Source organism: Myodes glareolus, chromosome 23 (assembly GCF_982192425.1).
Source record: "Myodes glareolus chromosome 23, mMyoGla1.1, whole genome shotgun sequence".
Taxonomy (NCBI): Eukaryota; Metazoa; Chordata; class Mammalia; order Rodentia; family Cricetidae; genus Myodes; species Myodes glareolus.
The window spans coordinates 9977677-10005226 of record NC_142048.1 but is presented as its reverse complement, the minus strand read 5'-3'; the positions used below and the strand labels follow the sequence as shown (position 1 = coordinate 10005226).

The window sequence follows — 27550 nt, the reverse complement described above, 5'->3', positions numbered from 1 at the left end:
TGTGTGTGTGTGTGTGTGTGTATGTGTGTGAAGAGAGAGAGGGGGGAGGGAGGGAGGGAGGGACAGGGAGAGAAAGAGAGAGGAAGGGAGGGAGGGGAGAGAGAGATAGGGAAGGAGGGAGGGAGGGAGGGAGAAAGAGAGAGGGAGGGAAGGAGAGAGAGAGAGAGAGGGAGGGAGACTGAGCACATGCATGAGCTGGCATGCCTACTACGTGTCTAGGTCAGCGGTCAGCTCGCTCCTACTATGTGGATCCTAGGAATCAAACTCATGTCCCCAGGCTCGATGGCAGGAACCTTTAGTCATTGAGCCATCTCACCAGCCTCCTAGTGAGATTCTTATACTGAACATTCACCTCTTTCCTCAAAAAATGCAATACTTGTAACCCAGCTAAGAAACTCTGCGATCTAACATACCCATTTTGAGAGGATCATAAAGAGGAGCCATACCATATTTTTGTGAAAGAAAGGAGGGCGGAAAAAGAGAAAAAACATGAAAGAACAAATAGAGATTGACTCGAGTCAGCCAAATGCCATGTGGGCAGCACCCCAGATCCAAAGCCACACAACTTCAGCGGGTGGTTTTCTGTGAGCCTGTTAGGGAGAGACGTCTCGGAGTTCCAGATGAGTGGTTGACTCCTGGGTCCACCGCCATCACAAGAACGGTCCTTCAGTCAGCCTCCGAGGAAACATTTATCTTTATCTCCCGCCAGCTTCAGAGGGACAAACAGTTCTAATCTCAGTCACAACAGCCGTAAGACAAAGCTGGAGTGTGTGGAGCCGGTGCCAACTGCCTGAGACAAGGTGGAGAGGCCTGTTTGTGCCGCTGTCAGGTAAACTCAGGGCCTCAGGAGGCTCTTGCAGCCCAGAGCCAAGACAGTGAGTCTCCTCTAAGAATGGGGACACGCAGTTCTTCCTGACAAAGCCGTGCTGCTGGGGCACACGGGGGGTCAGGGTTTTCGGGAAAGCAAAGGGTGGGGGCTGTATCTGAGGTGCAGCTGCTTTCCTCAAGCGTAGAGCTTGAGTAGTGATCAGCGCTGTGGATCTTTCTCTCCTGCGTTAGGCCTAGAGATCATAGTGGATGCTTAACTTCTAGGATGATAAATGATCGTTGAATGGATAACTCTGTAACAGGAAGCTTAGTTTGTTTTTCTACTTTTGATTTTTATTTATTTGTTTTTGTTGTTGTTATTTTTGACCTAAGAGCTTCAGCCAACCCTGGCTGTAAACGCCCTATAAAGCTTTGGATAACTCTGATCTTCCTGCCTTCATTTCCCACATAGTGATATCACTGGTGTCCATGGACACTCCTGGTTTATGTGGTACTGGAGATTTAGTCTAGAACCTTGTGCTTCCTAGGTGAACACTCTATACCGTGAACCTCAAAATGTATTTTAAAAAGTTACTTTTTAAACTCAGCATACAAAATGATGGGTTTTGCTGTGACACCTAAGGCCCCACCCTTAGCTGAAACACTGTTGACAGTTGGTGGCTGCCGGATGCGGACGTGGCCACTGGTAGTGGATCAACTCCCCTGGGTGACCTGATGACCCCACATCCCTGCACACATAGGCAGTAGTAACTGGCCTCAGTGGCTCCAGAATGAGAGAAAGAAGACACGACGGTGGGAGAGAATCTGCCGGCGTGACGTCTGTGGGAAGTTGGAGTGGAGGTGATCAAGTGGTGTCGGATACATACATGAAATTCTCAAAGTATTAAAGATTTTCTTGAAAATAATAAGTAAGCTGGGTGTAGTGGCGCACACCTTTAATCCCAGCACTAAGGAGTCAAAGGCAGGTGGATCTCTGTGAGTTTGAGGCCAGTTTCATCTACAAGGTGAGTTCTAGAACAGCCAGGCCTACACAGAGAAACCCTGTCTTGAAAAACTGAAATACCAAAAAACCAAAACAAAAGACTAGTCTGGTCCATGTAGTGAGTTCCAGGCCAGACAGGGCTACAATAGTAAGACCCCATCTTAATAAGTAAGTAAGTAAGTAAGTAAGTAAATAAATTAAATCACACACACACACACACACACACACACACACACACACACACACACACCCCAGGCATTATTGGTTTTACCTTTTTTGCTTTGGAAATACAGAATCACAATTTTGTCTAGGTGTTTGACTTCTGAGACCAAAAATTTGGCTTCAAGTCTTCTGGATTGGTCCATAATGTGGAGCTGGAGGTTAGTGAAGGTAAGGAAGCAAAGACATAGTCTTGGTTCAAGACCACATGGAAGGCTGTGTCAGTCCCAAAGTCACCACCATATGAGGGAAACACATTATCACTCAGTTAGAGTAAATGCTGCTTTGGCCTAACTCTGTCAGCCAAGTCCATTTTAAACAAATGCAATCCAAGCACTTTGTGCAACGAGAACAAGGCTTTACAGACTCCAGTTAGGATTCCCACTAAAGATGTTGGCAGGAAGCTGAGTGTCTATTTCGTGGGACCCTCGTGTTCTAATCCGTTGTTTACCATTGCATGTCTATGAGACATCATCTCTTTCACAGACAGTACTTCTCACAGACAAGAGTCTATGAGAAAAGTTTGGTTAAAATCCACAAATGGGAAAGAGCAGGAGAGACGGCTCCATGCTTAAGAGCACTTGCTGTTCCTGCAGATGTCCCAGGTTCGGTTCCTAGCCCCCATTCAAGGTCTAAGAACCATCTGTAACTTCAGTTCAAGGGGTCCAGTGCCTCTTTGGACGTCTCGGACACCAGGCATGTACTTATCCCACATACATACATACATACAGGCAAAACATTCATACATATAAAAACGTAAAAATTCAAAGCAAAACGAACTGCTGTAAGCATAGGCAGGCAAGTTGGCACATGCTTTTAATCTCAGTACTGGTGAGGTAAAGAACCCTATGGGTTCAAAGTCATTCTGGTCTATATAGTAAGTTCCAGGACAGTCAGGGCTACATGTGAGACCTTGACTCAAAACAAACAAACAAACACCTACAGTCACAACTGGTTTATGATTTTATCTTATTCTCTAAAAATATCTAAAATGTCTTTGGCATGTATTTATACATACATGTATAATTTTTCTTGGTCTCAAAAATTTTCCCTGAGTTATTATTTATTCTGCATGGATCTTGGTGGCGTCTGGACCCACTAACACGTTGCTTCCTTTTCAACACCTGCTATTATTGGCAAAAACATGGCTTTGGGATTTAAACTATATCTTCATTTTATGTATGTTTGAGCTTTAATGAGAACTAATTTATTTTTGAGACAGAGTTTCTTGTGTCCCAGGCTGGATCTTGAACCCTTGATCCCCCTGCTTCCACCTACAGAGTGATAGACTACAGGTGTTTGCTGCCACATCTGGTGTCTGTGGTTCTAAGGGCTTCCAGTGGGGTAGGCAAGCCCTCCAGCATCTGGCTATCTCCCAGCCACAACTAAGCTACATTCCAGAGGCTGAAGTAATTTTTTTTTTTTAAAAAAAAACATTTGAACGCTTCTTCTTCCCAGGCATACACACTTAAATGAAACCACACACAGACATGCACACACACACATAAGCACACACACACAAATAAATACATATGAATACATACACATGCACACACATGTGCACATATGCACACATATACATATAAATTCACACATACCCATACATGCACATGCACACACACAGAAACAAACATGCACACATACACTTCACCCATAAAGACACACACACACATACATACACATGCACACATAAACACACACACATGCACACACATAAAGGCACATAACAAACATGCACACACACACGCCTACACTTACACTCACACACACATAAACACACATGCACACGTAAACTCACATGCATGTGCGTGCACGCACACACTCACACACACACACCACCCATAAAAACAAACATACTCATTCTCATACACAGAATGAAAACAAAACCAAATCCAGTCACACAAAAAGATGATTGTGAAGGAAAAGTCAGACAGTGGCCACAAAGGGCTGTCCCTCCTTTTTCTGTCTTACCTTCATTCCTTTCATTAGGGTTGGTGTAGATGGAAGCCAGAGAAAACAAAGAAAACATGAAGAAGGCCAGTAAAATGAATGCCATCTCCAGGTTGGTGAATGGAAGCTCCATGGAAGCCAAAAGGTGTTTTCACCTACAGTAGGAAACGAACATCGTCTTAGGGACACCGTAATCCAGAGAACTGCTCAGCAATTATTATTTTATAACCGAACCCAGATGCTAAAACTTATCAAAACACCTATGTTCCCAGAGCAATGTAATTGGCCTTGGTGAAAATGAAGTATGGCTTGGTGTGGTGATATACGGCTGTCATTTTAGTATTTGGGTGGCCTGGGTTGGATAATTGTGAGTTGAGACCAGTCTAGTCTATAGAGCCAAAATTCTGTATAAAAAATATAATCTATCCCAAACCAAAAGTAAGCATACAAACAAAAAGCAAGAATAGGGAGATGGAGAAATGGCTCAGTGGTTAGGAGCACTTGCTTCTTTTATAGAGGACCTGGATTTGGTTCCCAGCCCCCACATGGTGGCTCACAACTGTCTGGAACTTCATCCCAGGGGATATGACACCCTTTTCTGCCGTCTTCAGGCACTAGGCTTTCACAAGGTACACATATATACATGAAGACAAAACACTCACATACATAAAAATCAAAAAACCAAATCTTTTAAAAAAAGGTGTTTTGTGTATGTTTTAAATATTAACTTGGCCTGATTAACTCAAATTTTCTTTGCATAAACAGGAAAAGAACACGGGGATCTGAAGCCTATGATCACACATTTCTGTAAGACTTTTTGTTTGGAAGCTTAGTAAAAATGGGTCCATCTCACTTCTTATTATTTACCATCGCACGTGTGGATGATGTGTGTAGTGCCTGTGCTGTGGAAAGTATGTGGAGGCCAGGGACCGCGTCGTAGAGTCAGTTCTCTCCGTGAACACGTATGTAGTTGTGGAGATTCAGCGCTGGTTGTCAGGCTTATGCTGCCAGTGCCTTTACCTGCTGGGCCGTCTCACTCGCCCTATTTCATTTTATTATTTTTTCAATAAAATAGTTATATCTATCACCCACCTCTCTCTCTCTCTCTCTCTCTCTCTCTCTCTCTCTCTCTCTCTCTCTCCATCTAATCTATCATCTATCTATCATCTATCTATCTATCTACCTACCTACCTACCTACCTACCTAATTATTTATGTGTGTAAGCTGCATGTATTAAGGTGCCCTTGGAGGTCAGAAGAGGGCATTGGATCTCCTGGAACTGGAGTCCGGTACCCAAGAGCTGCCAGAAGAGGGTGCTAAGATCTGACTTGTGTTCTTGGGAAGAACAACAAGTGTTTTAACTTTTGAACTACATTTCCAGTCTCTCTTAGATCTTTTGAAGTAATAATGTCGGCATCCATCTGCTCTGACTACATACAGGTTCAGAGTAAAATGTCTTTGCTTTAAGGTGAGAAATAACCGATACAAATATATAATTAAAGGTATTTGTGTGTGTGTGTGTGTGTATGTGTGTGCGTGTGCGTGCGCGCACGTGTGCATGTGTGTAAAAATCTCAAGACCCTGGAACTTATTTTTTAGCAATCCTTGCTGTGTTAAATCACAAATCTGAACCCTAACTCAAATAATGATTATATGTTAACAATTCAACTAGAAAGATACTAATTTCAGACTCCAACGTAAGGCCACAAATATAGAGATAGGAGATAGTTCCTGAGGAAAAATTGTAACACTGGGGCTGGACTGAAGTTTGACTCCAGCCCCTAGTCAGGTGGCTTTCAGTTGTCTGTAACTCCAGCTCCAGAGCCTGGCTCCCTTTGCTGGCCTCATCAAGCGTCTGCACTCCCATAGGTCACATAATAAAAACAATAAAAATCTTAAAAAGCAGAAGAAGCCTAGTGTGACTGTGCACGCACCTATAACCCCAGCGCAGTGGGAGAAGGAGACAGGAGGATCAGTGGCATTTGGTGGCTGACAGCCTACCTCCAGGTTCAGTGAGAGATGCTGGCTACATGGACTAAGGAGACAAGTGATGGCGGAAGACTCAGTGTCCTTGGTCTCTGTGAGAACGCACGCACACACATTGTTGTGGTTTGAAGGAAAATGGCCCCAAGGGAATGACATTATTAGGAGGTACAGCCTTGCTGGAGGAAGTGTGTCACTGCGGGGATGGGCTCTGAAGTCACCTTTGCTCAAGCTGCACCTAGTCCTGTTCACTTCCTGTTTCCTTTGGTTTAAGATGTATTAACTCTCAGTTTCTGCTCCGGCACCCTGTCTATGTGCATGCCAGCATGTCATCACCCGTGATGATAATGGACTACGTCTCTGAACTGTAAGCCAGCCACAATGTTCTCCTTTCTAACACTGGCTGTGGTCATGGTGTCTCTTCACCGCAACAGAACCCTAACTGAGACACATAAGTTTGCACGCAGCACACATGCATGCACATGCACACAGTTGTAGTCTATCTTGCTTGGAACAACTGCTGTCTGTCTTTCTGTGTCATTTAGACAAATCCCAACCATTTAAAACACGGCCAAGAGCCTAGGGGAGTTCTGAAGACACCTAGAGAAAGAGAGGCACATCTTCCCACCTCAAACACTTCATCTACTGTGTAAGGAGGAATTTGTTAGTCTGTTCCCTAAGGCCTCAGGTTCCTTTCAGTGTGATAGTTAGGTGATCTCAACATATTCTGTAGATGAGATTGCAGACTGCAAGTAAAAGCTCTCTCTCTCTCTCTCTCTCTCTCTCTCTCTCTCTCTCTCTCCCCCCTCTCTCTGTTATATACTGTCTCACTTCAGACCCTCGACTAGCCTGAACTCCTCTGTAGACCCAGCTGACCTTGAACTGAACTCACAGAGATCTACCTGGCCTCTGTTTCCCTACTGCTAGGATTATTGAACCACCATGCCAGCACCCTCCTTCCCACTTTTTAAAATCTGGAGTGCAAATATGGACAAAATTAAAATAAATGCAATTTTTAAATGGTTTTTAAACTAAGATGGAACAGTACCACAGTATATGCCTATAATCCTAGTATTTGAGAGGTGGATGCAGGAAGATAGGAGTTCAAATCCCACTGCAGCTACATGGAGAGCAGGAGGTCACTACACAAAACTCCAGCTTCCTTTTTTTTTTTTTTTTTTTTTTTGAGGCAGGGTTTCTCTGTGTAGCCTTGGCTGTCCTCCTGGACCTTGCTCTGTAGACCAGGCTGCCTTGTACTCACAGAGATCCACCTGCCTCTGCCTCCCGAGTGCTGGGATTAAAGGTGTGTGCCACCATGCTCAATATTTCAACATTATTTTTAAAAGAAGGCCCAGAATGGTGGTGATGATGTGTGTATGCATGTGTGTGTGTGTGTGTGTGTGTGTGTTTGTGGTGTGTGTGCATGTGTGTGTGTGTGTGTGTGTGGATGGTGTGTGTGTGTGCATGTACATGCCACAGCACAGGTATGGAAGTCCCAGGACAACTTTGTCGAGTCTATTCTCTTTTCACCTTTCTATGGGTTCCAGGGAGCAACTCAGGTCATGAATCTTGTGCAGTGTTCTACCCGCTGAGTCACTTCACTGGCCCCTGTTAAAGTGAACACAGATCCTCAGTAGGACCAGACAGACTGAAGCTGATTTTATAGTAGCTGCATCTCCACACGCAGGATAGAGGAGGACAAACGGCAAAGGGGAAACATCTCAGTGTGAGGTTTTGTAGCTCTGTGCTAATATTTTAGCAATAGTGAAATTTAGCAAAAAGAAGAAAAAGGGAAGAGACAAAGCCAGGGTCTATAGAAGGACGTGCAGGGGAATGTGAGCATTCTACTGGCTATATGAGGGAGCAGAGGGACCCAAGACTCATTCAGGAAAGAGGGAAGGAGATGAGACTCACCAGCAAAACCAACCCACAGAATTGTGAGTTGAGCGTGGGAATGTTAACCCCATGGGTAGCAGAGAAAGATGCTTATGTACATCTTCTGACTTATCAATATTTCAAAATTGAATGGATCACACCTGCTTCTTCAAAGGCTGTGAAGATTATTAATTCTGCTACGGAGTTACAGAAACCAGAACTTATTTTTATTGCCAATATTCAGGAAAACGAGAAAAGACAAGAAAAGAGATCTGTGGTGCCACCTAGTGGTGTCTGCTTGCTGAAGGGTTGAGAAGGAAGAATGGCTGAATTCAGGGATGCTGCAGTTCTACGGTGCTACATGCTGATGTCAAACCGCCTTACATGTCCCACAGTTTCATTCTGTGTTTGGGATTAACACTCTTGCTTGCTGAGTGTGGTGGTGCCTGAGTTTAATCCCAGCTCTCGGGAGACAGAGACAGATGGATCTCTGTGAGTTCCAGTCCAGCCTGGGCTACGAAGTGAGACCCTGTCTCCAAGCAAGCAAGCAGACAGGCAGGCAGCCCTGAAACACAACAAAACCAAACCCCACTTTTGCTTGCTTGTTCTGAGACAGGGTCACGTCACACAGTCGAGGCAGGCCTTGAACTTCCTGTGCTTATCTTGCCCCAGCTTCCCAGTGCTAGGATTACAAGTGTGTGCCTCCATGCCTGGCTTTGTATAATATTCTATCGTCTATTTATTAGCTTAGTGGTTGGAGCCTTGTGTCTGCTGGGAAGCACTTTACAGCTGAGCTGTACCTTAGCTGAAACAAGGATGTCAGTGTAGGTGCTGTGGACGGAGCTAACCGCTGTCGTCTTTTGGATACAGGCCACAGTGGATTCTTTCTACTCCAGCATCTCCTGGGCTGTAATCCCAGTAAAATAACATTCCCCCCCACCCCCTTTTCAGTGGAAAGCTGTGTGAAGATGAAACCACACAGTAGGCGACAGTGTCAGATCCTTATGACTTCTGAACGAGGAACCTGATTACGTCAGACGGACCAGCCCTTGAGTAGGCACTCTCCCCACCATACCCTTAATCCTACAAAGACGCTCTACCACCACCGTCGGGGTGTGAAAACTGGTCAGCATGTACTCTCTCCAGGCCGGGGTACAGTTTGGTGGCAGAATGTGTATTTAGCATATGTGATGTCCTGGGTTCAGGTTCCAGTGTGTAAACCGCACATACCATATACACACAGCACATACACACTGCACACACACATACCATACTCTCACACCACACATACATACAAACCACATACTTATATCACACATACATCTACATATAGAGTACACACACATACACATGCTACACCCCCATAGCTCCTCATACACAGACGACACACATACCACATCTACATACGCACACTGTGCACACACACACACACACACCAGAGACACTATACATAGATATCACACACTCACACAAACATACATACACACCACACACATATACCTCACACATATTCTACACCCCCATGCCATACACACACTACACATACCACATATACCTCCCAAACACCACACACATCAAATATAAACACATATACATACACCTCACATACCCACACCACATACACATCATATACTCATGCATATATACCACACACACACATGTATCTGCCACACACACACACATATCACATACACACCACAAATACATATATCACATACACACCACACAGACATATACCACATATAGACCACACACACATACTGTACCACACACCACACACATACACACACACACATGTACACATGCATGCACACACACACACAAATTGTCTAAATACAAAGATGGTGTTTCTCGAAATTCTTGCAGGAATATCTGAAAAGCAGCTCTTTTCTCCTTGGGTTGTATACCCCATATGCTGGTTTATTATTTTCTTTTCTTTTTTTTTTTCTGCAAGGAAGTTCCTGTTCCTGTGCTCTAGTCAAAACTGGGTTTGATGTTGTTTAGTTGTCATTACAGTGCTTATGATCCACGGGGTTTTGTTGTTCGTCTGCACTGCCCATGAACTAACGCTCCATGGCCACAGGTCTTTACTATTCCCCTGTGTTGGGAGGGCTTAGAAAAATGACTTTAGTGTAGAGTAATACAAGTTTCTTTCTTTTTTTCCTTCTTTCCTTTCTCTCCTTTTCTCTTTCTTTCTTTCTTTCTTTCTTTCTTTTTTTTTTTTTTTTTTGAGACAGTGTCTCATACTTTTTGTGATCTTGAGTTGAGTCTCCTGCCTCCATTCCCTGGGTGTTGGGATTACAGGTCTACACAGCCATGTCTGTTGTATGCAGCTCCGGGGCTCACACCCAAGGCTTGGTGCACGCTACCTCTGAAATGCATCTAGAAATGTAGTAAAAATTTCCATGAGTCTTCCCTGACTCAGTCAATGAGAGAAGCCCACGAACAAACAGCTTAGTGTAGAAACCTGGATTTCAAGGGGATGGAAATGTGGGTTGTGAACATGCTCAGAAGTCTCGGTGAGACCGGGCAGACTGCTGCATGTTAACACCTCAACCAGAGGATAGTACGTGCACTTGGAAAATGGCCTCAGAGTCTCACAGTCCTGCCAGCGGCGTCCTTCCTACCCCGTCCTCTCTCCAGAGGGCTATGCCCTTCTCCTTTGTCCCTTCCCTTTCGCTCTCACACTACAATGCGCTCTGCTTTTCTGTGATGTGGCACCCTTGAGTGATAGCTTGGGGACTGTGAGGAACAGGCCCTTCTTATCCAGTCTCCTCCCTTGTGTAAACGCTGTGTGTGCACTGAGGGCCGCCGTACCTGGTCAAATGAATGCCTTAGCCCAAAGAAAACATCTGCCAGTGTTCAAGTAAAGAGCCCATTCACAACCCAAGCAAATAGGTAAACTTTCTGGTTACCAAGGAATGTTTTTGGTATTTGAATTCTAACGTCTGGCTACATCAGAAAATGACAGGCTGGGAGGAAAAGAGAGAGAGAAAAAAAAGATTCATGTGAGCTCATGTGAACACTTCCTCTTTCTTTTTCATTTTCTTTCTTTCTTTTTTCTCCATCCCTTCCTTCCTTTCTTTTTTTGAGACAGGGTTTCTCTGTGTATCCCTGCCTGCCTCTGCCTCCCAAGTACTGTGATTAAAGGCCTGAGCCACCACCTCTCTCTTCCTCATTTTCTTTTCTTTTTAAATTGTTTTTATTAAGCTATATATTCTTCTCCGTTCCTCTCCCTTCCTCCCCCCTCTCCTTCTACCCTCTCCCATGATCCCTACGCTCCCAGTTTACTCAGGAGACCTTGTCTTTTTCTACTTCCCATGGAGATTAGATCCATGTATATCTCTTCCTCATTCTCCATGGCCTTGGGAAGAAAAGTTGTAGTGAGCACAGATATTCTCACAGATTCCAGCTAACGCACAGACTGGCACTAACCCATTATGATGCTGTCTCCTGGCTCCCTCCTCTGTCCTCCTTCTGGGACAAATGTCTCACGAACACACCTGCTCTGTGAGCATTGACTGCCGTTAAGCGTCTGTCCTTCTGCTGTGTCCGTGAGGGTGTGGAAGCGGTACAGGTTTCTGTTATGGGATGACTTTTGTTCTTTTAAAAAGAATACCATGATGGGATGTCCCGGGCAGCTCGCTGAGTCTGACAAGGATGGCCGTGAGTCCCTGCAGTGCCATGCGGCCGGGGGAGTCAGGCGGGCGGTTACCGTGGATAAAAGGCTCATAGGACATAGTATTATTTAAAGAAGAGGGAGACATTTATTTCTTAAAGAAGAGAAAAACAGAGAGAGAACAAAGGCACACGTACACAGGAGACGAGACAAACACACACACACACACACACACACACACACACACACACACACACACACACACAGAGGCATGCACGCACGCAGGCACCAGAGAGGGAAGAGAGAAGATGGCTGCGGGGGAGGTCCAAAAGTGGCTGGGGTGGGCGTGGTTAGTTCTTAAAGTGGCAGCAGAAGACTAACAATGACCACTGTCTGCAAAGCAAGACTTTGAACTATAACCTCTCTCTTTTTAAAGGAAGGGTTGATTTGGACTCACTGTTGAAGGGACATAGTCCATTATGGCGGATAGAGTACGTGGCACCTGGCCACGTGTCCACAGTTAGAAAGCAAAGAGGAGAGGGCTATAAAATATAATCTTTCCCATCTCTGAGAAAACACCACATGTTCATCTATACGCGGGTGTTCTAGAGTTGTCTCTTCATGGTCTAGGCTCATGCAGGTGGACAATGGTCTTATTAGTTTATTCCATGTCTGAACTTTGAGCTGTGGAATAGAAATGACTATTACGTCTACCTCACATTAAAATTTTAAAAATTATGATTTTGTTTTACGCATATAGGTACTTTGAATGATTCCTGTAGAGGCCTGAAGATGGCAGAAGATCACCCAGAACTGGAACTACAGCCTACTGAGTACCCTATGTGAGTTCTCGGAATTGAACCCCTGCTTTCTGCAACAGCAAGCTCTCTGGACCTCTGAGCCATCTCTCTAGCCCCTATTTCCCACCATTTTAACTTACCACATCTCTCTTCCTCTCTCCATTTACACCCTTTCCCCACAGCATCTCATGTCACCTAGGCTGGCCTCAAACTCACTCTGTAGCTGAGGCTTTCCTTCCTCATCCCTCTGCTGTACTCTCTGAGGCAAGCGTCACCCTACCTGGTTTATATGCTACCAGAAGGCCTTGTGCACACCAGGCAAGCATGTTACCAACTGGAATGTAGTACATCCCCGGTCCCTAAATGTTGACTACTTTCCCTGCCCTTTGGACAACTCCATACATGTCTTCCCGTTTAAATGGTATTTGATCCCTGAGAAATTTCCTCTAAATAAAATTTCAGATGTGGGAAAAATATTAAAAGTTCCTGCTATGGTTTGAATGTAGAATGCACGTCATAAGCTCATATGTTTAGACACTTGGTCGCCAGCGGCTGAAGCATTTTGGAAAGGTTATGGAACCTTTAGAATCTGCTGTCTTGCTGGAGTGGGTACTTTACAGTGGACAGGCCTTGAACCTTGCTGGAGGAAGTGCATCACAGGGGGCGGGGCTTGAAGCTGTCTATCCTGGTTCTACTTGCTGCCCTTTCTTCTTCTGACTACAAGCAGTGTGACCTGCTCACCTAAAGCTTCTGTCCCCATGCACTCTCTGCCTGTCATTAACTGTGTCCCTCTGGGGCTCTAAGCCAAAATCAACCCTTTCGCTCTTAAGTGGTTTTTGTGTCACAGCGACAAAGACAAAGACAAGGAAGTTAACTCCAATACCACGCAATCCCTGAATTCTCCGCAATCCCTGAATTCTCCGCAATCACTGAATTCTCTGCAAACCCTGAATTCTCCCTCGGAGATTTGGTCAGATCAGTACCCTGCCTGTGCTTGGATTTCCCCAGTGACCAGCGGCTCATCACCAGCTAACTCAAAACACTAAATCCAAATGATCCTGCTTGTTAGGAACTTTGCTCAGACTAGCGGAAATCTCCCCCATGCAATTGTTACCATCTGGTTCCCGAGCATGGAGGTAGAAAGCCACTTTCTTATGAAGATTCACAAACCACTGGGGCTACCTTTCTGTTTTCTAAACAAACATCTCCCAGATGACACAATTCTGTATTTTCTTCCCATGCTTTCTCTCTTTTATATCCTGTCTTATCTAAAGTAGAACAATCAATTAAAAACAGGAAAGACCATGTTTTGGGTTAGGTCGACTCGCAAGGATCCCAGCTGAGCAACACTTGCCTTGTAGTTTCTCCTTCTACCCATAACCGCTTATATGTCTGTTTATTGTTCCCTTTAAAAATTATTTTATTTTATATGTGTGGGTGTTTTGCCTGCACGTATGTCTGCATACCATATACATTCCTGGTGCCTGCAGAGACCAGAAGGGGGTGTCTGATCCCTTGGAACTAGAGTAAGAAAGGGTGTTGGGAATTGAACTCAAGTCCTCTAGAAAAGCAGCCTGTGCTTGTAACCATCGAGATATCTCTCTAGTCCCTACTTACTTTTTTAGAAATAGTCAAAGACTGGCCGTGAACTTGGCTATGTATATGAGGAAGATTTTGAACTTTGGATCCTCCTGCTCTACCTCTGGAGTGTGCTCCACCATGCTAGGTTATTCAGTGCTGGAAACTGAACCCTAAACTTTATGCATGCTACATAAGTGATCCACCAACAGAATTACACACCAGACACCATTTTTTCTAATTTTTTTTACTTATTTATTTCATGTGTTATGAATGTTTGCCTGCTCAAATATGTGTGTTCCACTTGTATGCAGTGTCAGTGGAGGCCAGTAGAGGGTGTCTGTGCTGGATATTTTTATATCATCTTGACACAAGCTAGAGCCTTCTGAGAGGAGGAAACCTCAAGGGCCTTAACTGGCTCCAGTGTAGCAAGCAAGGCTCTGGCAGGTCTTGCTTCACCCCCATTCTTTCTACCTTGACAAAAACTGTGAGATTATATCCCTAAAGCTAGGCACCTTATTTGGCCACTTCTCTCTCTGAGGTTGACTACCAACGTTCAGCTATCAGAGTACTGAAGTCTAGCAATCAAAAAAACCCTCTTTTGGCTCACCTAATTAACACCCCCAATTAAAATTAAACACCTCATCCTAACACGGGGTTTCGCTTTTTTTCTTTATAAACTGCCATTTGCCTATGTCTCCTCTCTATCCAGAGGCAGTCTTTGTCTCTCTGGGACAAATATCCCTAACGCCCCTCTCTTACTCCTTTATCCCCTCTCCCTTGTTCCCTTCCTCTTCCTCTTCATCCTCTTTCTCCTGCCTATGTTCCTTATCCTTGCCCCCTGTCCCTCTGGGACAAACAAATCTCCTATGTGCTGAGAACTTGTTCTTGGAGGGTCCTGAGCAAACTTTGAGGTCCGTACAAAACCACAGTTAAGAAACTGTCTTCATAAGATTGGTCTTTCGGCAAGCCTATAAGGCATTTTATTAATTAGTCCATTGTTGGTGGTTCTATATCTGGACAGGTGGTTCTGGGTTAAGAAAGCAGGTTGAGTAAGCAACAGGAAGCAAGGGAGTAGCCAGCACTCCTCCATGGTTTCTGCATTAGTTTCTGCATCCAGGTTCCTGCCGTTTGAGTTCCTGTCCTGCCTGCCTTCAATGAAGAACAGTGATATGGAGGTATAAGCCAAATAAACCCTTTCCTCCCCAAGTTGCTTTTGGTCTTGGGGTTTAATCACAGCAATAGCAACCCAAACTAAGACAGCATCGAGTCCCTTGGAAGCTGAAGGTGCAGATAACTGTGAACTGCCGCATAGGTGCTGGGAGCAGAACCAGAGGTCTCTGCAAAAGCAGCAAGTGTTTTTAACCCAGAGCTATCTATTTTAGCTTTTAACCCCTACAGTCCCTAGTTTTGTTTTGTGAGGCAGAGTCTTGCTATATACATCAGACTGGTCTTGAACCTGTGATCTTTCTACTTCAGCCTTTCAGATTTTGTGCTTGCAGACATGTTCCACCACGGTCAGCTTTTGTTTTTATTTTCATATTGTGCCTACCGTCAGTCTGAACCCACCAGATCTCTTCTGCCACCTATATTATTTTACATTTTTATAATTGGGTACGTGTGTCCTGGTTAGTTTTGTGGTTAGCTTAACACACCTAGGAAGAGGGGGAGCATTTACTATTGTGGAATTATATTTGTTAGGTTAACCTGTGGGCATATCTATAAGGGTATTTGTCTTAGGGTTTCTACTGCTGTAAAGAGACACCATCACCATCGCAACTCTTATAAAGGAAAAAAAATTTAATTGTGGTGACTCACTTACAATTCAGAGATTTAGTTCATTAATTATCATCATGGTGGGAAACAAAGCAGCATGTAGGAAAACATGGTTCTGGAGTTCAAAGTCCTTACATATTGATCCAAAGGCAACAGGAAATGAACTGAAACACTGGGCGTGGCTTGAGCACATAAGAGACCTCAAAGTTCGCCTCCACAGTGACACACTCCCTCTAACAAAACCACCCCCACTCCAACAAGGCCACACCTCCCAATAGTGCCATTCTCTTTGGGGGCCATTTTCTTTCAAACCACCCACAGTATCCTTCCTTCCTTCCTTCCTTCCTTCCTTCCTTCCTTCCTTCCTTCCTTCCTTCCTTCCATCCTTCCTTTCTCCTCTCTCTCCTTTTCTCCTTCCCTCCCTCCCTCCTTTCCTCCCTCCTTCTCTCCTTCCCTCCCTCCCTCCATCCCTCCCTCCTTCCCTCCCTCCCTCCTTCCCTTTTCTTCTGTTTTGATAAGGTCTCAATGTATAGCTTTGGTTGGCCTTGAACTCAGAGATCCGCCCAACTCTGACTCCTGAAAGCTAGGATTAACAGTGTGGACCACCATGCCTGGAAGGCATTTCCTTGTTGGTAATTAATGATGAAGGGCAGTGGCATCCCTGGGCAGGTGGGTTTGACTGTATAAAAAAGGCAACTGAGCAAGCAAGGGAAGCAAGCAGTAAGCAGCAGCTTTTCCCTGCGGTCCCTGTTTCAGTTCTGACCCTGACTTCCTTTGATACTGGACTGTGATGTGGAAGTATTGAAATAAACTCCTTCTGTCCCAAGTTGTTTGTGGTGTTGCTGTTTTATCACAGCAATAGTAACACTAGGTAAGATGTATGTAGATGTGTGCATGTCTGTGTGTGGGTATGTTCAGCTGCTGGCCAAGGCCAGCTGATCACTTCTCCCTGGAGTTACTAGCATTGGTTATGAGGACCAAACTTGAATCTTCTGCGAAAGCAATACGCTCTCTAGACAGCAAATCCATATCTCCAACCTCTAGAATCTTTTATTTTATTTATTTATTTGTTGTTGTTGTTGTTGTTTTTTACTTTTTAGACAGAGTTTCTCTGTGTAGCCCTGACTATACTGGAACTTGGCACTATAGGCCAGGCTGGCCTTGAACTCAGAGATCTGCCTGCTACTGCCTCTTAAATGCTGGGATCAAAGGTGTGTGCCATCACCTCCAAGAATCTTTATTTCCACTTAATTTCATATCATCAGGATGAAAAGCACCTATTATGCCCATCTAAGATCTTTCTGTATCATTCTCTTATTATCATGTTTCAGAAATTCTTTGAGATTTATGCCACCCACAAGACTTTTGGCTCTATTGAAGTACAATTGCATGTAAAAATTATGTATATTTAAGGGAGACGGCTTGATGTTTTCCTACACATCCACATTTACAGGGTTAATGTTCAAGTGGTCGTGCTTTCATTTAAGTTTAGCTGAGAACATTGCCTGGAATGAGATTCTCTGTCCTACAGGAGCAGCACACACTGTGGTTAGTTCTTTGTTTAGAAAGTCAGCCTTCGGAGTTCTAGGGAGGATGGTCTGCAATGAGACATGTTGAATGGAGCCTGGCACTTGGTAATTCTCAACAAGCATAGCCCTTGTGGTTCAGATCTCTTCCTGCGTCTGTCGAGAATTGCCCTTGTAGGTTTGCATGGTAAACGATTTTTTTTTTTTAAAAATTTAGTCTCAGTTTGTATTTGGCTTTGAAATTTAAAATTTAAAATTAGCTCAATGACTCTTCTCTTGGGAGTTAAATACATATAACAGCTGGGCGGTGGTGGCGCACGCCTTTAATCCCAGCACTTGGGAAGCAGAGGCGGGTGGATCTCTGTGAGTTCAAGGCCAGCCTGGTCTACAAGAGCTAGTTCCAGGACAGACTCCAAAGCTACAGAGAAACCTTGTCTCAAAAATTAAAAAAAAAAAAAAGAAAGAAAGAAAGAAAAAGGAAAAAGACTCTTTTTCAAAATTAAATACTATATGCATCAAATAAATACATATACTATATACGTATCAACCATAGTAAATAGCTATATATACTACATAATGCCATGGAGCTCCAGGCCTCGGGCCTACTGTAAAGCCACAGCAAGGATGAACTTGAATTCCTGATCCTCTTGCCTCTGTTTTCCAAGTGCTGGGACCCTACTCTACATGATTAATTAATCATGTAGCAATCCCATCTACTCTACATGATTAATTAATTACTTGTGTGTGTGTGTGCATGGGCATTTGTGAATATAAATGTGTATATCTCCATGGGTGCCATGAAGTCCAGAGAGGGAATTGGGTTCCCTAGAACTGGAATTACAGGCTACTGTGAGCCACCTGGTGGGTTCCAGGAACCTAACTAGAATCTTCGGCAAGAGCAGCAAGTGTTCTCAATCACTGAGTGATCTCTTCCACTCAGCCAACCGGTGTTTTAAAGGAATGTATCTCATTTTACGTGTATTTATGTGTCTGTATATGTGTGTGTGCATGTGGCTATGAGGGCCCTAGGAGGCCAGAAGAGGGAGTTAGGTATCCTGGAGTTGGAGTTATAGGCCATTGTGTTACGAACTGAACTCAGGTTCTCTGCAAGAGCAGCAAGCAGTTCTAAACACTGTGTGGTCTCTTCAGCCCCTCACGTGGCTATTTTAAAAGTGATGGGCAGGGTTTGGTGGCACACACTTTTAGTCCCAAACTCAGGAGACTAAGGCAGAAGGACTGTTACGAGTTTGAGACTAGCCTGGTGTCTATAGTGAGTTTCAGGCTAGCCAGGACTACATTGTGAGGTTCTGCCTCAAAATAAATCAATAAAATAAAGTAAAAATAAAAAACTGACTACTTTCACCCAAATAAATATTGCCTTTTTTATTCCAACATTTCATGTTTATTTATCATGTATTTATTGAACAGGATCTCAGGCTGCATGCCAGATTGGCCTGGAACTCACTATTAGTCCAAACTGGGTTCAAACTTACTGCAATCTTTCTGTGTTAGTATCCCAAGTGTTGAATTACAGAAATGAGCTATCATGTCTGTCAATCTGTGTCTTTGTCTCTCTGTCTGTCTCATGAAGGCTTGCCCAGAATTTGCCATCCTTCTGCCTCAACCTCTTATGTACTGGGATTACAGGTCTGCACCCCCTGGCCCAGGAAAACCTCTACACAGTATACTTACTTTTAGTTTTGTTACTTACTAATAGACTTTTTTGTTGTTTTTAAGATCGAGTCTCGATATGTAGCTCTGACAGGCCTAGAACTCAGGGACCTACCTTCCTCTGCATCCTGAGTACTGGGATTAAAGGCTTGTACCATCATGCCTGTCTGACTTCATTTTAATATCACTTCCTATATCTCTATAAAATATATGATATTAAATATAATTTTATACATCATGTATATCATATATAAAATTGTACATAAGATCACGTGTAATATAATTTATGACTATATATCTATATCTATATATAGATATAGATATATATGGATTTTTTTGTTTGTTTGTGTTTTTGAGACAGGGTTTCTCTGTGTAACAGCCCTAGTTGTGCTGAAACTAGGTCTTGTAGACCAGGTTGGCCTTACACTCATAGGGATCTGTTTGCCTCTACCTCCCGAGTGCTGGGATTAAAGGCGTGCGCCGCCACCACCTTTAAAATGATTTGTGATTATAAGGGACAACATAAAAGCTTGGAAGAATTAAAAGCCACACAAGGGTTTGTGCTTTTCCTTTGCTGCACTCATGGAAGTCTCCAGGCAGTAGACATTCATGTTGCTGAAGGAAGCACTAGCAGTCGGCAGCTCTGGAAGGTGTGCCTTCCTAGATCCTTTGGCTTTTCTTTCCTGAGTGTGCGCACTCTGCTCTCAGGTTCATGCTGGGAATAGAAACTTTAATATTTTCTAAGTCCCCTTTTACTCTAGGTACCGGGTCATACGCTAACAAAGCAATCCGAATCGTTCTGTGACTGAAAACTAATCAATCTCCACAGTCTTTCCAACTTCAGATTCGCTTGAGTTCCACTTTCAGCATGGGAGCGGGTGCCAGCAGAATTCCTCTTTCGCAGGGTTTTCAAAGAGTTCATTTTTTTTCACAGGGTGGAATCACATCTCCCCCAAGGCCAGCAGCTCCCATGCTCGTCAGCCTGACAGGATCGAGGTGACCTGTATGCTGCACATGAAGAAATACTTTTTATCCTGTAGCTCAGACTAGCCTCAATCTTGTAAGTAAAATGACCTTGTACTTCTGATCCTCCTGCCTCAATGTCCTGTGTGCTTTTTGTTTGCTCGTTTCAAGACAAGCCGACTTTAAACTCAGAAATCCTTCTGCTTTAGTCTCTAAAGTGCTAGGATTCAAAGTGTTGGCTACCTGGCCTGGCTCTCTGGAGATGTTGTTGAATGTGTGTATCTAGTAATTTTGATGAAATTAGAGAGTCATTCAGTTATTAGAATTTGGTAACTGTTTAAGACAGGAGAAGTGTGTGGCCATGCCTGATTCAAAAACATTGCTTGTTTAGAATGTCAGACCTGGATCCTGATGTTGGAACTCCCTAAACTTTTCCTTTTTGAGGTAAAGGCTTATTGTGTAGACCTGGCTGGCTTGGAATTTGCTATGTATGTCAAGTTGGCCTTCAAGTCCCAAAGATCTACTTGCCTCTGAGTTTCTCATTTCATCACTTCCTGACCCTGCTCTCAACTCCGTGAATGTAGGGTATGGGGCAGGGTCTGAAGAAATAATGTATTTTGTCCCTTCTGTAGGCATTTCTTTCTAGGACCCTGGAAATTATGGCAGGGGTGGAGGAATGTGGGAGGAGGCAGGCAAGACAAAAGAGCAGAGACTTCATTAGATTGTCTTGAGTTTGACAGGCAGGCAGCCTCCTGTTCTTCATCGCCAGTGGCCACTGGACTGCTGGATGACACTCCCTGACCCAGCTCCTCATAACTCTAGATTATACAGGGAAGAGAACTGTGTATGACTTCCTATAGTGTGCATATCGGTGTGTTAAGAGCGGATTGCTAGATTCCAAAGGGCATCCACTTCTGACTAGCTTTGTAGATCGACAAGATAAGCTTTGCCAAAGTTCAAGAGTGGATTGCAATTAATTGTTTTATGGTGCTGATGATGGCTTAATGATGGAATTATAGGAAGCAGAGAAATCAACCAAGGGAGAGTTCTGTTTGCTACCTGTAGCTCCAAAGATGAAATTGCTTATTTACCTTTTTGTAATAGTTTTAGTGGCAAGAATATGTTACTTATACTATGTCATGAAGCCTAAATACTATTTAATATTATTATTGTTATTTTTTAAAGCTTTTTAAAAATACGGGACCTAATTATGTAACCTTAGACGATCTGAAAGTCACCGTAGACCAGGCTGGCTTCAAACTCACAGAGTCTAAAACCTGCCTGCCCAGTTTCATACAATGTTTTTGAGGGTGTTAAAATTATACAAAGTATCTTACATAATCAAAATGAAAATTTACATTAGGGTCAAGCAATTCTATTCCCATATATTTACACAAGAGGCTGAAAACATATCCAGAAAAATATGTGCATAGATTCACGACAGGCTTATTCACAATAGCCAAAATTGGACCAGGCTTAGGTGTCCATCAACCAGAGAATTCACATGTAGATTCTTATATATTCACACAATGAAATACCATTCAACAATACTGATACAACACAAATAAGTCTTTAAAAACTCTACGTGTGTGTGCATAGTGTATTGAGGTATTGAGGAGAAGAATATTTGCCATTGTGGGGAATGAATAATGACTGACTAGATAAAATGAAGAATTTTCTAGTTAGGGAGTGAGAGTGGTGTTCTATACCTCGACAGAGATTTGTACTACATTCACCAAATGCCACGTTAAATATTATGTATTTCAGTGGTTTTTTTTTTTTGAGGTAGAGTCTTATGATATAGACCAGGTTGACCGCAAGCTTGTAGAGATCTACTGACCTCTGCCTCCTGAGTGCTGGGATTAAAGGTGTACATGACTATGCCAGGAATTTTTTGAAGGGTCTTTTTAAAATTTTCTTCTTTGAGAGTTTCACGGGTGTATTCAATATATTTTGGCCACACCTCCCCTTACCACTCCAACCCCTTCCAGACCAGTCACCAGGTCTCCTTCCTATATCACTGGGAAGGAGTTTCTATCCTAGGAAAAAGGTGACATGGTGAACCCAAGTGACATATTTTCTTAACTGTTTAGACTTAAGTTTGCTGAGGTCTTAAAATACCTCATATACATGATGTAACTAAACTGATGGGGGTGTAGATAGATGGATTGTAGACAGCCAGAGAGGCAGCTAGCACAACAGCATGCTAATCATGACTTTCATATTGTTTATTTCTGGATATTCTTGATGCAGTCACTCCATTTTCCTTCAGGCCAAAGCTGCTTTCAAAATGAAATGCTGGGAGCACAAAGGCATTGCCACTGAAGGCCTAAATAACTGACCTTAGGCACAAAAACAAACAAACAAAAACCCAAAAAGCCATTGTAAACGCATATATATATATATATATATATATATATTTACCATAAGTATTGCACCCCAAAGAGCCTTAAAAATTGTTAACAATGCAATTTCGTTTGCTCTCTATCCTGACTCAAGCAAAACTTCCACACTTATCACATAATGAGCAAATCTGACTTGTCAGTTGGCTCAGTGTAACCTGTGGAGATGTGTTCATACCTGCACATCCTCCCTAAAATTTCTAGATCGAATATGTAGAAAAATAATGTGGGCCACAGATTTTTATCAGCTGGTCATTATATAAAGGGATATATTCAAGAGGAAATGCTATCATTTAATCTGCTTTTAACTGTAATAATAAATAAGAAGGGCTTTATTTAACTGTGTTCCCCAGCATTTTTCTTTGTAGTTCTTTCTTGTTTCGTGGTACCGTGTTTTCCACAGTAAGAAAGTACCAGAACTCAGTGAAGCTTTGTGGTTTAATTTAGTTTGTTCAATTGCTCATGAATTCAACAAAAATACTCATTATTTTTAGCTTTGGAGAAGAAAAATCAGGACAAACCAGAGAAACGTAGCAGAGGAGAGGGAAGCCCCTTTCAGGATATGTTTCTAGCAAAGTAGACACTGTCCTTTTTCCTCTTGGGAAGTTAAAAAATACATTTTTTTACAGTTAAAAAATGCATTCAGGAAGAAACATGCAGCAGACTCTTGTATCTGGACTAGGAAAACATCTTACCAGTCCATATGGATGAATAAAAAAGTTTCATTTTGAGGTAAAGAAAACATTAAAATCATATAATCACTTACCAGAAACATTCCTATCTGGAGAGAAGCCAGGAAGGACCCAGTGAGGCTGGTGTGGACAGAGTCTTCAGTGTGTCAGGTTAGAAGGAAACTTCGCTTGTTAGTGTGCGGTCTCATTCGCTCTCCTGCAGGCTATGAAAATGTGGATTTAGGATGCTAGTCCATTGGCCCGAACTCCCTAATCTGCCTGGCTTTTAATCAGGACTCCTCCAATGTGAATCCATACTCTCAAGGCAAAGCATAAACAAATGAAGGCTCACTTCCTTGTGAAGAACTGACGAGGAAACAGGAAGTGGTGTGAGGATTGCGCTGTTTACTTTTTTCCATCACACACCTATCTGCAAATACCACTAGCTTATAGGACCGTGAGCAGGCAAACACTACCCGTGGGCGGGCGCGCAGGAGCCTTGTGGGCGTGACATATGACTGTGGTTGATCCTTTAACTTTAAGGACACAGCCGGGCTGGAGGGAACAGAACCTCGTGCGCATGTAACTTCCCAGCCATGCGCACTTTCAGACTTCGTAACTGCTTGCTGAGTTTGGGTTTTGTTTTCACGAGTCCCTTTTCAGGGCTTTCTGCTACTGCCCCACAGTGAGGAGCTTTTGGGCTTTCCTTTCTTCTTAGTCAATGTTTTCTGTTAGTGAAATTTGCAGGATAATGGCTGGATCTGGAAAGTGTTATATTAATTGAGGTGACCTAAACTCAGAAAAACAAAAATGCCTCTTTTTCATATGTCGATTAAGTGAAGTGAGCAAGAAAGGAAGGAAGGAAGGAAGGAAGGAAGGAAGGAAGGAGGGAGGGAGAGAGGGAGGGAGGGAGAAATGGAGGGAAGGGAGGGAGGGGAGAAGGAAGAAAACTCTGTGAAATACGAGCCAGATTTTAATGCAATAAAATTAATGCGATGAAGGAAGTTGCAGATGCCACACAGAAATACCCAGTTAGACCCACTAAACTGAAGAGAAATGAAGATGGCTGCTGATCCGGTTCTGATAGGGTCAAGGTGCTTGCTGTCAACTTGATGACCTGAGTTTGACCTCTGGGATCCACGTGGCAGGAGGAGAAAACTGACTCCTGCAAGTTGATCTTTGCCGTCTGCGCGCGCGCGCGCGCGCGCGCGCGCGCACACACACACACACACACACACACACACACACACCCCTAATTTAAAAGAAAAAAGAGATTCAGAAAGCGTAGGTAGGACCTCAAAGAAGTCCAGTGAAAAATCCTTCTCCCTGATTCTTCTTGCAGACATGGAAAGCGGCTGGATGGAAGCAGCAGGGTTCGGAACGAGAGGCACGGGACTCCACACCCAGCCTGCCCCTGGTGTTTAGAAAAGGGCACGATGGCTAGCCAGGACAGAACATGGAAGAGCATGGCTGGAGCTGGCTGACAGATGGTGGAGGAAATGAGCTGTGATCACGTTATCACACCCCGCACACTGGTGTGCAGTAGACACAGGCTACAGACTGAGAACCCGGCAGGAATGCTATTGCCGAGAAGACGCCGGCTAAGGTGAGATGTCAGTGCCTTCACAGAAGCATACATGTGTGTAAACAGGTGTAAGCATACATGTGTGTGCAGTTGTGCAGTTCAGTCAACGTCCAGTATCTCCCTGTCGTTTTCCACCTTATCGTTGAAACAGAATCTCTCAGCAAACCTGGAACTTGCAGCTTCAGCTAGCCTTGCTGACCAGTGAGTTCTGAGACCTTCCTTCCTGTCTTTGCTACCCAGCCTCCAGCACTTGGGTTATAGGTGGTTACTATTGTCCCTGTGGTGGTTTGCATAGGGATGGCCCCCATAGACTCATGTGTTTGAATGCTCGGCCCATCGGGGAGTGGGACTATTAGGAGGTGTGGCTTTGTTGGAGGAAGTGTGTCACTGTGAGGGCGGGTTTTGAGGTCCTTAAATGCTCAATCTATGCCCAGTGTGGTGTACGATTGTTTCTGTTGCCTGAGGATCAAGAGAAAGGAGTCTCAGCTCCTTCTCCAGCACCATGTCGGCCTGCACAGCACCGCGCCCCACCATGATGATGTGGACTAAACCTCTGAAACTGTAGCCCAGCCCCAACGAAATGTTTTTCTCTATAAGAGTTTATGTGATCATGGTGTCTTCCCATAGACATAGAAACCCTACATAACACATTACTTAACTTTTCCATTGATCCTGAGGATCTGACTTGAGGGTCTCATGTTTGCGAGGCAAGAACTTGATCCACTCAACCATTTTCCTGGCCCAGATAACCAAATTCTCAGCACAAAGGAGATTTACTAGCCGAGAGGGGTAAGTGGTGGGCTGTCTCTGGATTGGGTAAAAGCCAGCAGCAGCTGCTGCAGTAACAGAACGTGGGCTTATTTACTTACTTGTTGCAAGAGTGGGTTTTTAAGGAGAAAAGGGGGGAGTCAGTGCTAGGATTAGTGAGCCAGTCCTGATTGGACATAATAGCCAAATAATGAATTTTCATTGTTGGATGAATGAATCAATGGCCAAATAAGGGAATGGACCTAGGTTAGGAATCGAATGTAATATAGGAAGGGAGAGAAGGGTAAAGGACAGAGCTTGTTGGTGCCTGTGTTTGCCATTCTTGGGCTTGTTCGAGCTCTGAGTTTTCCTTTTTCTTTTTTTGGTTTTGTTTTGTGTTGTGTTTTCAAAACAGGATTCCTCTGTGTAGCCCTGGCTGTCCTGAAACTCACTCTGTAGACCAAGATGGCCTTAAACTCACAGAGATCTGCCTGCCTCTGCCTCCAAATTGTTGGGATCTAAGATAATGCACCACCACTGCCCTACAAGAGTTCCCCTTTTTAACCAAGTCTTGGACAAATATCTTTTGTGTCTCCAGACAAATTAGGAACTGACATTTCATTAACCTTTCCCTTCTGGGGCGCACTTCTTCTAGACTCTCGAGGGCCCCGTCTCTACACATTTCAAAGTTTGCTCTGTGGCTGGGAGCCAGCCAAGGGTTTCCCACACATTAAGTGCAAGCTCTAGTTCTAAACTGTACTCCTAATCCTTAAACGAATAACTTTGCATCTTTCTTCTTCTACTGTGTAAGAGTTTTAATTAGATTTGCAGAAATTTCAAAAGATTCTGTTGTGTGTCTTCCACATCTTTCGGTCATCAAGCCTACAGGACAGAGTCAAGGAGGCTGAGAAAGGGAAACTGCTGAGCGATTCCCCTGAGACTCGTTATCACTGCTACCCCTTTGGCAAGGCAAGTGGTTGCTGACTGCTGCTGGTCTCTGTGGTGTAGCAGTCCCCACAATGCCTTCTGTACTTTCATCATCAATGCTATCTGAATACAGCAGTTCTATCCACTTGGCTTAGATAAAGGCTCATTTTCCAGTCTGGGCTGGTTACAAGATTCTTTCTCCATAAACACAAACAGTCTTCCCTTTGACTCCAATTTCTTGGTGGCCCTGTGTACTTCTGCCATGAAACTGACTTTTCATTCTCAAAAACCAATTGCTTTGTGTGCACCTTAATGTTTGGATTTCTGTGGGTTTAATTTATGGAGGTTGAAATGGCTATTCCTGGTTTCAACTTGACTACATATGACATTAACTGATCCTTGCCAGGCTGGACTCACATATGAAGGAATTTTTCATAATTAAATGCTTTGAAGTGGGAAGACCCATTTCTAATCTGGATCCTTGAGGTAAGAAGATCCACCTTGAATCTGGGTGACACCTTCTGCTTATCTAAAGGACATGGAAGAAGGAAACTTTCTCTTTCCTGTTTGTTCTCACCGTTGCTAGCAAGTCCATTCCTTCACTGGCAATAGAGTCTGATCCTGGTGTGCATGGGAGAACAGTTGAGTCAGCCAGTTTTGTGTACTGAGCGACTTAACTAGATTCTTTATAGATAGCCGTTGTTAGACCGTAGTCTGTAAGTTGTTCTAATAAGTTTCTTTCATATATATGTATAATATATTATATATATTCATTCATTCTTTAAGTTCTGTTACCCTAGAGGACCCTGACTAATGCACTAATAACCTTTTCTAATATACAAGGGTATGTTATGAGCAACCAAGCATGGTAGTCTTTCAGCATGGAGCTGAATAGTGATCAGAGAGGAAAGAATCAGGTGGTCCTGCCAAGGAGAAGGCTTGGACTTTATTCTCCTGTCTCTTATGAGGTCATAGGCACCTGCCAATGTGTTCTGGTGATGGAAGGGGCCATTGAGAACCTCTTCTGAGTATCGGACTTTCCACATATTTCCTGTAAGGCTCCATCATTGGTCATGGTTGAGCCGTACGATGGGTGTTCAGGTATTGTCAAACGTCTTGTTTAGTGCTTTCCCTGCTGCCTGGTATTTGGTACTGTGCCTTCTTTATGAGCTCTACCCGAGCACGTGTTCCACAAGGCCGATCACAGAAGGACGTAAACTGAATGAGGTAAATAAATCTCAATCCTAGCACGTATTTTCTTCACATACAGGAGAGCTTTGAAAATCTTGTACATCGGGTTGTACATTTAGATTCTATGCATCCCACCTTTCCCGCTCTTTCCAGGTCCTCCTCTCTCCTCTTCATTCAGTCTCGTGTCTTTCACTCTACATCAAGGCCAGTGTGTGCCACCATCGTGTATTCTTGTAACATTTGGCATGCGATCATCA

The 27550-nt window shown here is 43.7% G+C and overlaps 1 long non-coding RNA gene across 1 annotated transcript in view; it reads right to left on the bottom strand.

The window, feature by feature from the left end:
• The window catches only part of LOC146890646 (uncharacterized), a 43160-nt gene extending 19821 nt beyond the window's left edge, over positions 1 to 23339 (bottom strand). The window contains exon 1 of the long non-coding RNA XR_014998552.2: positions 22939 to 23339. This is a non-coding gene — a long non-coding RNA (uncharacterized LOC146890646). The remainder of the gene's footprint in view (positions 1 to 22938) is intronic.
• Between the last annotated feature and the right edge of the window lie 4211 nt (positions 23340 to 27550).